This window comes from Ixodes scapularis, unplaced genomic scaffold (assembly GCF_016920785.2).
Source record: "Ixodes scapularis isolate PalLabHiFi unplaced genomic scaffold, ASM1692078v2 PGA_scaffold0__279_contigs__length_252992795, whole genome shotgun sequence".
NCBI classification, from domain to species: Eukaryota; Metazoa; Arthropoda; class Arachnida; order Ixodida; family Ixodidae; genus Ixodes; species Ixodes scapularis.
Window position 1 is genome coordinate 233,458,370 of NW_024609835.1, and position 12,797 is coordinate 233,471,166.

A 12,797-nucleotide genomic window follows, 5' to 3' on the forward strand; every position below is an offset into this window, starting at 1 on the left:
CAGGCCCGAGTGTCGACGGTGCCCTCTTGGGGAAAGAAGGGAGGAGGGGGTGGGGAAGGGAGCGGAAAGAGGAGGAGGAGAAGATGCGCCGATGTGCTCTCTTGGGGAAGGAAGGGAAAGTGGGGGGGATGCGCGGAGAAGAAAAGGAGCAGAAGATACAGGAATTTTGACCTTTATGTCTTTGGAGAAACCCTCTCGCCCCGCAGAAAGGGAATCTCTCGATCGGAAAGAGAAAGGGATGGGCTGGACAGGTTTGAGACAGAAGATTTGATATGTAGAGACTCAAGGATTTCCCTGCCGAATCGAAGTTTTTGCCCCCAGAGAAGTTTACTAGATAACAGCAGGTATAAAACAGAGAGAGGACGAAACACAGACGAGTATATTTCGTCCTCTCTGTGTTTTATACTTTCTGTTACCTATTACGAACACGATCGTTAGGAATATAAGAGAAGTTTAGTTTTCGAGAACTCGGGGGTGCACGAGGGGAAGTTTTTGGTGTGAGCCACGACTGGTGTAAAAGAGTCGGGAGAAGGAGACGAGATCTCCTTGGCGTGTTCCCGGAGATGGTCATTCACGCTGCGCCCCGTCTGACCGATGTACTCGGCTTTGCACACAAGAGGGATGCTATACACCTCCTCCCATGTGCATGGCCGGAAGCACTGCGCGTGTTTTTTTGTGCATGTGGGTGGGGGTTCTGGGTTGGTGACTCGCTTGCACATGCCTCCCAATTTAAATTTACATGTGAAAACAACCCTGGTACCGAATCGATGTGCAAAAGTACGCGCAGTCGGTGTGCCGTGTTGTGGGAGTAAAGCGCGGTTCAAACAGACTCGGAATACGGAACCCGGGAGCCGGAACCCGTACTGACGTAATCACTTCCGGCTCCCGTTAACGGGAGCTGACGTCACGGTTTGATTTGGACAACGCGCGGCACGGGTCCCCGCATACGGGAGCTGACGTCACGGCGGCTCCCCAGGCAACCAATCAGCGGCTGTCGTCAAGCCGGGTTGTCGCCCGGGCAGCCCGGGTGGCCCGGGCGCGCGGCGCGCTCCGTCTAGGGCGGCACTCGCTTTGTTTCGGGATGGCGTCGTGTCGGCATGATCCCGGCTACGAAGCTCGAATTGCCTCACTTATGAACCTTTGTGTAGTGAGGTGCGTCACAAATGCACGAACTATCAACTGGCGTCGGCTGCCTACTTTCGCGGCTGCGTGTGAGCAGTACTTACGGAGCGTGAAGAAAAAGAAGAAGCGAAAGGCCGTCCGCGAGCTCCTGAAGCCTCGAAAAATGCTCGGCGAGTATGCCACCATCGTGAGACAGATGTTCGAAGACCCCGACGGCCGGGAATTCTTCGAGTGCTTCCGAATGTCACGACCCAGGTAGGGTGTGCTGCTTTTTATTTTGGATTAGTCTCATGTTATATATCAAGTGACGTTCCACATGGGCCCGCGCGTCGCTCGCAGGAATACTCACCTGGAGCGTGCGCTCCCGCGGTGAAAGCTCGTTTATATCATTTTTAACGCGGCAGGATCACGAGAGCAGCTTTCGTAAGAGTCACACGCTTGTCAAATTTTACTGCGTCTGTGCTATAAAAAATAGAAATGGCATACACATGTGCAGCTCGTACGACACACTCTTTCGGTCCACTAAATCTGGTCACGGTGTTGTGCTCCTTTGAGTGCATGTACGACGGAAGCCCGTTGTGCTTCCTTGTCTTTTGTGCTAGCTAGGATGTGTGCTTACAAGCTGCTTATGAGTGAATTCTGCACGAAAGGTCGCGCTGCAGAACCCAGGGATCTTGGGTTCAATCCCCACCCCTGCCCGTTTCGACCTGGATGAGCACCGTACCAGCAGACGTTCGTATTTCACTACCGCGTGACGGGTGTTAAAGACCCTAGGCTAGCGGTCGAACAGTACTGCCTAAAAACTGGTCTACAGCACGTACCAGTTTCGTTGATCTTTTTAACCTTTTAACTGCCGGATGTAGCTTGCACGCACAACGGTTGCAGCTAGGCACGTAGCCAGGATTTTGTTTCGGGGGGGAGGGGATTTTGTTGGTCGCAGAGTGCCCGAGGCTGGTAAAACATTGTCTATAAAAAAAAATGAACAAATCAGTTGCTTCATTACAATTGTAGTGAACAAGCATGCAATCAAAGCTGGAAGCTTAGCACATTTGCTTATTAATAACATCCCACTGCCTTTCCGGTCTCTTTGCAGCCAGCAAGCCAACCACTGCCTGCCTCTACAAACGACCTTTCTAAAGGCCCCTCATATTTGCATTGAAGATGCCGATTCATCGGGTTGCAACTACCTCGATTCCGTGTCTTCGAAACCTTGTCAATAAATTACTAGAATCAGTATCGAGTTCTTTCACTTCTCCCGGTCCTTATGGTCGTGTCGCACGCAAAATTAACGACAGCAGACGAGGGGTAACTTTTAAGGCTGCTCTAGCGCGGGCCGACAGAGCTCGCCGAACGCTTCAGCCGGGAGAGGTCAGGTTTGGGTCAAGACGCAAGCTCCGGCTGTCGCGAGGAACGAACAACCCCCCGAGTACGCCTGGGCGGCTCTTTTTATATCCTTCCAAGGCCAGAAGTTTTTGGGGAAGACGCGCCCCGCTTTCCCTCGTGAGAGGGAGAGAGCGCGCGCGTAGATTAGATTAGAGTAACTGTATATGCTCCGCTTGCGGAGCAGAGTACCGCAATGGTGCCATTCTGGAGCCAAGCACTGCGGGAAGCCAAGGTCGGTTTTTGCAGGGGACAGGAAGGCGCAGACGCGAGGCGCGAGGCGGCGTGCTGTGGCGTGCTGCGGCGCGCTGCGTAAGGAAAATAGTGCGGCTGACGAGAACGCCGTCCCCTCGCTTTCGGACCTGAGCTCGCCGACTCGCCGAGATGGCCGGATGTGCCGATCGCGTATCACTCCGCGAGAGCCGCAGACGCGAGCTACGCGATCGTCGGCCGTGTCGTCTGCTTTCCATACCTTGGAAACGGATGTCCTAAAACGTCGCTCGCGTTATAAAAAAACAGGATTGTATTGTACCCAGTTGACGCACAGAATGTTCAATGAGTTATTAAGCTTTCGGTTCGTTCGATTTTAGTCTAGGATCTATATCTTGCGAACTCAAAGCGGAAAATATGTTCCCCCGAAACCCGGTGCTCTGGAAGGCCGCTTTCCCGCACGAAGGTCGGATCCAGTTCTGCCCACGTGCCCACTCCTCCGCCAATACGGAGATGGCGGCGAAAGGAAAAGGAACGCGATACTCTGGCTCTGCAAGCGGAGCCTATACAGTTACTCTAGATTAGATCAGAGCCGTGTATTGGGAGAGTTCGGCCAATAGGCGGAGCAAAGGCCGCCGCCAGCGCCGAATATTCCCCCCGCGCTTAGAGCGTAAACTAAATTTGTGACACAGCGTCGACGAATCAGGAGACCGCGACGTCACAATATTGCAAACGGCATTCAAAGCGTGAAAGAGAGGCGTTCCATATCGGCCTCTCTGCTTTATCTCACAAATGTCGGCAGTGAAGACAAAGGTACAGGCGCGTGAACCTAGCTCAGCAAAACGCTTTTGTTTGTACGAGAACTCGTGCATAGGAGCCACTTTCCAAAGCCACGCGCTCGTGCTCATGCCTTTCTCTGCACTGCTGATGTTGGTTTGTTAGAACAGCGTCCTGTGACTGGCGGAAAGGAAACAGCGCAAAGGGTGGGGAGCGCGAGCGTCTCGAGACGCGGAGTCCCGCTCGGCTCGTGCGCTGGCTTTGGCAGTGCTTTCTTTCACCGTCTCAACTGAGACGCTGTTTCTAGCAAGTTGGCCCTGGTTTGGAGCGCACGTTCGTTTATTCTACACTCGAATATTGGCATGACGAAAACCTCGCACGCACAAAGTTTTCAGTCACTGAGAGTTACTCCTTTTAACTCTAGCGACGCTAAAACGGCTTGAATTAGTCGTGTCACAAATTTGGAGCTCACAACCACCGCTAGGGACTGTTTCGCGGCCTGTGGTTGGCCCCGAGATGCTCGCCTATTCAAACCAACGTATGGCCAAACTCTCTCGATAAACGGCTCTGGATTAGATAACCTTCTGGCTCCATCTGTCGGCCCGTCAGTCAACCATTTATTTTAGTTTCGTTTTCAACGTTACAGTCGCTACGATACCTGCCGTAGATCCAGGGGTACCGCTGAACTAGCTGAACTAATTCATAGGCTTTCTCGGGTACGCCAAACGCAGCAGCACTCTTTGCAGCTTGAGCTGCTTTCCTCGCGTCGGAGACGGGCGGGAAGTTCACCGCCGGAGCTTTTCTTGCAAGCAAGCACGGAGCGTATGAGGCATTTGCACGCCGGTGGCAAAAAGGGCGGAGGAGGGACCCGGGAAGGAGAAAGTTGAAAATGTTTCAACTCTTCACCCCTGATGCCGGAAGACGTAAATACGTCACCGCCCGTACGGAGGGAGCGCTGACGTCACTACGGGTTCCGGCGCCCGGGTTTGTAGTCCGGGTCTGTTTGAACCGCGCTTAAGGAATGCACGCAGGGCGGGCAGACCGGGTCCTGGAGGGGGCCTCTTTTGGGCGGCTTCTAGACGGCAGGATCAGCTTCTTGCTGATGTTATCCAGGAGGTCTACCGATAACCCGCCTTCCGGAGCCTGATTGCCTGCAGCGACAGGCTCTCTCTGATCTTGTGATCGCATGACTCCTTGCAAGAGGAGGAAAAGGAGAGACTGAACAATCGCGGACTTAACGGTTTTTGAATGATGGTTAGAGAAGGGGAGGACATGTTTCTGGGAGCGCTGTTGACAAGACCAGCATAGACCGTGGGATGAGTGGGTTAGTCGAAGATCGAGAAATTGGAGACCCTCCTGAGTAGGGTCTTCCCTCTTGAAGGTGAGGTAGTTGGCGCTAGTTTGGCCTGAAGGATGGGAACATCTGAGTTGGAGACGGGATGAAGAACGAGGTAGTTGTCCACGTACCGGAAGATATTCATTACCTGAGCGAGCAGGATGCCTCTGCACCGCGCGATCCACAAAAAAGAGATAAATCTCGCTGAGGATCGGGGCGAGGCAGGAACCGATACACACACCCGACCTCTGAATGAAGACCCTTCCCTCGTGCTCAACCAGATTGGAGCTCAAGTAGAGCCGGAGGAAATCGAGGAAGCCTGCGACCGGGATTCCGGACGCGTTTTGGAACCACGTCATTTCATGCAGGTCGATTGCCTCGGACACAGAGCCCAGAAGAGTTTTGAGGTCGAGATTGTAATACGTGTCCTCGACATCTAGCGAGAACATGTTGTGGCTCTGATTGGAGTGCAAAGGTCGGATAAAATCAATGACCTCATGGAGCTCTTAACGCGAAAGGGGTGGGGAAGATCAATGGATGAGTCTCCTCCAGATGCAACTACGAGCCTTGGGAGTCTGCCTTCGGGAGAACGTGGCCCATCCCTCAGTTCACCGTATCCTAGGCTTCAAACCATCAAGTTGGCCATCCAGTTACAGAGTAATGCAGATAACGAGGAAGGAAGTGTCACGGGAAATCTGTGTGATGAGGACTGGGCTGCGCCCTCTGATGACCAGATGCTTCGGTACCTACTTCGACACGCACCCCGCCTTCGTTTTTCTACGGAAGTCTTCGGAGCTCCTCCTTGAGACATCGTAAAGACGTGTGCTCTAGAGCGTCCTCGCGGGTTCTGCCTCCCGCCGCAAGGCAGGCCTGGATCCCCCCATCAATCTGTCAGACACCAATTTGTCGGCAGAGGCAACTGCCCTTTGTCAAAAGGCCCCAAGTTCGCACTGCCTGTGCCATCATGAAGAGTTGACCAGCTGGACTTTGTCTACGAGATTGCGGCGAGGGTCCCGGAGAATGATCGACCGGACTTTGCCGGGCGGCGGCCGGCGTGGTTTGCCATGACGGCGGCGCGAGTGCACTGGTGCGCTCGGAGGTAACACGCGACGTGGAGGAGCTCCGCCGACCCGACCTGGTGCTTTTGGAGGCGGACAAGGTGGGCCGATTTGTCGTAATGAATAGGAACAAATTCGAAGAGAAAGTAGATGAGGCACTAAAAAAGAACTTTGTCCCCCTAAAGAAGCGCCTATCGGGTGCTCTCCGATCTGAAGTCAAATCTGTTTGTGATTTTCTCAGCCTCTCATCCTTAAAAACGCTGTTTTCTGCACCGTAAAACTGTACCTTTCCATCTTTTTCATGGCAAGAACGCACAAGCCACACATTCCCCTTCGAGGCATAATCTCTGAGGGGGGATGCTGGCAGAAACCTCTCGCCCTCTTCCTACAAAGGCAGCTTTCCTCCATCGATCTTCCCCACCCCTTCCGCGTTAAGGGCTCCCTTTAGGTGATCGATTTTATCCGACCTTTGCACTCCAATCAGGACCACAACATGTTCTCGCTGGATGTCAAGGACATGTATCACAATCTCGACCTCAAAATTCTTCTGAGCTCTGTGTCCGAGGCAATCGACCTGCACGCAATGACGTGGTTCCAAAACGCGTCCGGATTCCCGGTCGGAGGCATCCTCGATCTCCTCCGGCTCTACCTGAGCTCCACTCTGGTTGAGCACGAGGGAAGGGTCTTCATTCAGAGGTCGGGCGTGTTCATCGGTTCCGGCCTCGCGCAGATCCTCAGCGAGATTTCTCTCTTTTTTGTGGATCGCGCGGTGCAGGGGCATCTTGCTCGCTCGGGTAATGAATGTAAGATCTTCCGGTACGTGGACAACTACCTCGTTCTTCATCCCGTCTCCAACTCAGATGCTCCCATCCTTCAGGTTTCCAAACTAACGCCCTAACGCCAACGGCCTCACCTTCAAAAGGGAAGACCCTACTCATGAGGGCCTCCAATTCTCGATCTTCGACTAAACCCCTCGTCTCACGGTCTATGCTGGTCTTTTCAACAGTGCTCCCCGAAACCTGTCCTCCCCTTCTCTAGCCATCATTCAAAAATCGTTCAGTCCGGGATTGTTCAGTCTCTCCTTTCCTCCTCTTGCAAAAAGTCATGCGATCACAAGACCACAAAGAGCCTGTTGCTGCAAGCAATCAGGCTCCGGAAGGCGGGTTACCCGGTAGGCCTTCTAGATAACATCAGCAAAAAACTCATCCTGCAGTCTAGGAGCCGCCCAAAAGAGGCCCCCTCCGGGACGCGATCTGCCCGCCCTGCGTGCATTCCTTCCTCCCACAACACGGCGCACCGACTGCACGCACTTGCATATCGATTCTGTGCTAGGGTTGTTTTCACATGTAAATTTAAATTGGGAGGCATGCGCAAGCGAGTCACCAACCCAGAACCCCCACCCACATGCACAAAAAGACACGCGCAGTGCTTCCGGCCATGCACACAAGAGAACGTGTATAGTATTCCTCTTGTGTGCGGAGCCGAGTACATCGGTCAGACGGGGCGCTGCGTGAATGACCATCTCCGGGAGCACACCAAGGAGATCTCCTCTCCTTCTCCCGACTCCTTTCATCCAGTCGTGGATCACGCCAAAAACTTCCCCTCGTGCACCCCCGAGTTCTCGAAAACCATACTTCTCTGCGGGGACAAATCTCGATTCGGCAGGGAAATCCTTGAATGTCTACATATCAAAGCTTCTGTCTCAAACCTGTCCAGCCCATCCCTTTCTCTTTCCGATCGAGAGATTCGCTTCCTGCGGGGCAAAAGGGTTCCTCCAAAGACATAAAAAAAGTCAAAATTCCCGTATCTTCTGCTCCTTTTCTTCTCCGCGCATTCCCCCACCCCCTTTCCCGTCCTTCCCCAAGAAAGCATGCCGGCGCGTCTTGTCCTCCTCCTCTTCTCCGCGCCCTCCCCCCCTCCTCCCTTCTTTCCCCAAGAGGGCACCGTCGACACTCGGGCCTGCGTGTAACGGCGACGTGTCGATTTTGACACACAGCAGACCCCATTTTACGCCGTGCACGCGTAGCTGCGAGCAGGGCCACATCGCCACGCTTCCCTCGCCCACCACCCTCCCTCTCAACCTTCCGGACGCCCCCGGAAGCCTCAAGGGGGCGAAGTCGAGCCGGTAAACGTTCTGTTGAAAGTCGAAAGCCTGTCTTGTCTGTTTGTCTTCAATTTCCTTATCGTAAATTAATAACTAACACACTCAACCATCTATACAGCTACGTGATATATGCAATTTTAAGCGGATAACTTGTCTCAAAGTAAAAAAATAAATAAAAACTAGCAATTTTGAGTGGACTTTCATTTCTGACTGGAAAAAGTTCAAGCATACCCCACCCATCCTGCTGAACCATGAGAGTTCGTACCTCAACGAACGGATTACGGAAAACTAAAGCTAAATCATAAGCTTCCAAGTCTACTCAACTGTTTTGCCAATCGCGATCTAAGCATTCAACCCCTCAACATGAATGATTTATGAATTTTATTTGCAAACTCTCGATAGATGCATTTGATCGAAGAATATATTGTGTCAAGCCGTATATTTTCTTTGTATTTCGGTTGAATTTTGATCGAATTGTTCAGTGTGTCAAGCCAAATAATTTTTATTTTTTTTTTTTTTTTTTTTTAGCTGCGTTTTGTGTATTTTCGGGAGGACCGGGAAATCGTGAAACTGTCTTGCAGCTTTCTCCCTCAGCCTCCCCTTTTATCAGTTCTAAAGAAAATAATGTTATTTATGTGTTTACATATTCAAGGGTTTGGTTCCTATGAGCCGTTGTGTGGAAACGCAGTGCCAATGTTTTTGACATACAACAAGACGAATGTAAACGATACCGGCGATCATTTTGGGCAGCTAATTGTAAATAGGTGAGTTATTGAATCGGTTATTAGATGTAATTTTATCCAATTATGCATCCCTTTTGTTTTTTAAGACTGTTGTGCAGTAGGAATTGACTTGTCATAAACCTGTTTGTTTTATTGTTCAGAAAGACAAAATTACGCCGAATAAAATATTTCTACCACATTCATGTAGATATTAAATAAGTTACTTTTAACTGCTACGACTGCGACAGGACGTCAGAACTGTATCAATACATTTGGTTACGTTTCTCAGAAAAAATAACAACTCAGGGAAAACAATTGTTGTTCTATTGAGAGACGGAAAACTGCACTGCACTCCTTTATGCATTGCTGTGGTGACAAAAATATAAACAGGAGTTTTAGATTCGTTCTCCCTAGAATTCTGTCTTCAAAGTTCAATATTATGGCAGATCGCTCAACAGACAGATTATTTTCAAACTGGCGACCAACAAACCGACTCTTTGTCAATGAAACTAATCTGGCAATTGATATCACTTGAGATTCATGAAGTCTGGGTGTTAAAACTCCGTCTGAAGTAGCTACAACTGAAAATAGTTAATGGGATGGTGAACCGAAATCCGGATTTCAGAAAACAATACAGGAGCGGTAGGCGTAACGCTAGAATCCTTACAACACCACCATAAGGGGATATCTCGAATGGACGGCCGTATTTTAGGAAAAAGTGGTCGCGATTGAACAAGGCCGACGAGGCGCGTGACGTCCAACATATCTCGTTTCCTCCTCCCTTCGCTTCGCCACCTCAAGGTGGCGAGGCAGAGAAGACGCGAGGCCGTTTCCTCTCCTTCTCAACTTTTCTCGGATAAACAAGACGTCAACATCTATCAAATGCGACTCCTTTTTTTTTTAGAAAAATATGGATACCCGTTCGAGATATCATTGTATGAGTGATGTTTTGGTGTTTGTAGAGTCCCATTGCACGCTCCTGCCGCCGTGTTTCGTGAAATCCAGATTTCGATTCACAATCTCTTTAAGGTACGATTGGACACTGGATTAGTTCACCCTTGGGGTTCCATTTTAAAAAGACTTCAAGTCAAGTACTCCGTTTCACTGCTTAAACTAATACGTCACAACGATTTATAGCATAGCTGCGTTTATTCCTAGTTCTCAAAGATCTGAACAAAAACACTAAAAAAAATCATAATAGGTTTAGGGATAGATAGGACCTCAAAGACATAAAAAGTATTAAATATGTAGCACTAATTCACTGGGTCCAAGAGGAAAAATGGTGCTCGTTTTTTTGGCTCAAATAAGTAAACTACGCATTGAAGACAGCTGAAACTCTTGTGAATGAAACGTTAAAGGGGCCCTGCAATCATATTTAAACGTCTACCTTTTTTGCGCTTTCCACGTCTATTGGGGTTGGGGCAAGCCAGCGGGCACGGAGAGAGTAACTAAATATCAGTGCGTCATATTTTAACCGGACGACGCGGAAACCTCCTCCACCGACGAGGGCGACCCGCGGTACCGAAAGCGCGCAAAATGTGACGTCTTTGGTCCTGGGCTTGCCACTGGTCAAAGCCGCTAAGAACTTTTTTTTAGTCGAGATACAAAACATAAGTGTCGGGAACCGTTTCAATTATGTATGAAAGTAGTTTTTGTTCACTATTCTAGATCAGAAAAGAAACAAATGCAGTTTAGAAAGTACGGAAACGAGAAATGACCCGTCGATATACCCGCCACCAAGCGGCAGAAAAAAACGGCGCATACTAGAAAAGGCTAGTGGGATGAGGCTACGACAAACGAGGAGTGCAGAAAGGTCCCGGATGTACACGGCGGCGCTGCGGTCGTATACCGGCTCAAGAATCCGACCGGTTCCGAGCGTTCCGAAGGCCCTTCGGCGTGGGCCCTGCTGGCGATTTTGCCATTTAGCGGTGCGTCAGCGCGAAGTGGCTCCCGTTCTGAACTGATCTTTACCCCGTGTTTGCTGTCGTTTGCGGCCAATGAAATGTTATGCTGAATTAGTGTTTAGTCGCTCTGCAAATGAAATATGAGCTGCCCTGGCCGCCCGCTTCATACAGCCTATCCAACACGTGCTTTAGTGCCGCCCTCTCGAGCCGTCGACACGGAGTGCGTCAGCCGTGTGCGCTCGATGAGCTCACTACTCCTCCTCTAGTTCAAGGCCACTCAAGGCAGGACCTACGACGTCATGAAAGAGGTTATTTTTTGCTTGTTTTTGTAATTCTAATTTGCCTGTAACTTTTAAAATAAAGCGAAATTTGAGAAAAGAAAGGTTGGATTAGGTTACTACGTTCAGTACGCTCAGGTTCAGTGCAAATTAAAAACCAGTCAAAAAGTCATTGCAGGGCCCCTTTAATGGTGGCGATAAAGCACGAAACTTGAACGCATGACTTATACGAGGTTGAAAACAATACGAGAAACCAAAGTTACTCTTTTAGCCGACGTTCACAGAGGCCGAATATTTGGGAAGCCAGAAAGTGCATTGTGGGCACCCGTAACGTTTATTTGAATGAAAGCAACTGCCTGCACTAAATAAACCACGGTGATCTATGTTGTCGCTTTTCACTAAACTAAATTCCACAGGTGCCCAAAATTACAATTAATAATTCAACGGTCATCAGGCATACGTATCCGTCCGCTGAAACAAACATTTTGTTTCTGTTTCAATTTTAAATCCCGATAACGCCATATTCTCAAACATTCCCAATTGACTAACGCTACTGGCGTCACAGGCGCAGAAGTCTGCAGCCTTGTGCCAGTCAGTTTATGTCTCCGGGCCAAAAAACCGGGCTTAATATTTTCTTTAGGACCCGCTACCTGTACTTGCATAATGACGCGTCTTGCTCAAGTAGCGAGACGCGCCCCTTGGTAGGCGCTATTTTGCACAAAGATGTTAACATTTTCGCTTGAGGGTGAAAGTCACGTTACTCAAAGGCATTATTAGTTGTTCATAAATGTATCCCATGAGAGCGCTAGTTCCTCCACGTTCCATTTTAATCAGTTATTTATGGCTGTGCATTAATACACAGAGCTATCTTCGTTAAGACAAAAATATCTTGTCTTTAGAGTAACATTTTTGAGCGATTTTCGCTAGGCACAAGTACCAGCATACATATATACTTCGAGAGTGTAGTGTTGGTTGTGTTTCTAATGAGATTATAATTAGCAAGGCGTTTTCAGATAAGACTGACAAAACATGTCCGGTCGACATTTTTAATTCTCACGAAAAAATATATTTTGTTGTTTGTACACCCGAAAAAACGTCTCCGAACTTGTTATGTGAAAAAGAAAATATATTTTCCAGAACAACGAACACAAAGTCGCTTTTGGTCAATTACGCGCTTCAAGACTTGTGCAAAGTCGGCATTTTGAATAGCTATAAAACACAAACTGTTAACTTATTATATTTAGTGAAGACCGGGCATACAGTAAAATGAGCTAAAACAATTCTTGTTGTTTCCAAAGTATTTTTAGTTTATACAATAAGAAATACAAACATGACAGATTATGCAAATTTCTATAAATTCGAAGCTTGGTAACTACGCCAAAAAAAAAAAAAAATGGAATAAACTTCCAAATTTTTAATTATGATTGGTACACATGTGTTCAACATCCTTAACAGTTTTAACTCAATTTAAAAATGCACATATTTTTCAAAAAGTCACTTAAACGTAGGCATGTTACTCATTTTGCTATATTTCAAAGAAAAAAAAAAACTAGATAGAAAGGCCATCTTCAATTTTTTTTACAATATGTAAAAACCCAAGTCCCTATTGAGTTTCATCACGCCTCTAAAGACAAATTGATATTGTTGTAGTTGGCAATGACGGACGCTTTATACGGCTGAGTTAGCAGTAGTTCCGTATCGTACAGAAAGACAAAATATAGCCGATTTCAAGGAAGGGCAAGAAAGTGGCCGAGAAATGTGTTTGAGCACACTGTACTGTGGCAAAAGTTTGTTAAAATCAACTGCTTATAAACAAGATTTCAGTTGTATACATTATACAAGCACTTCCCTTGCGAACAATAAAGACCTGTATCGATATCTCGATTCTCCCAAAAATTATATTGCT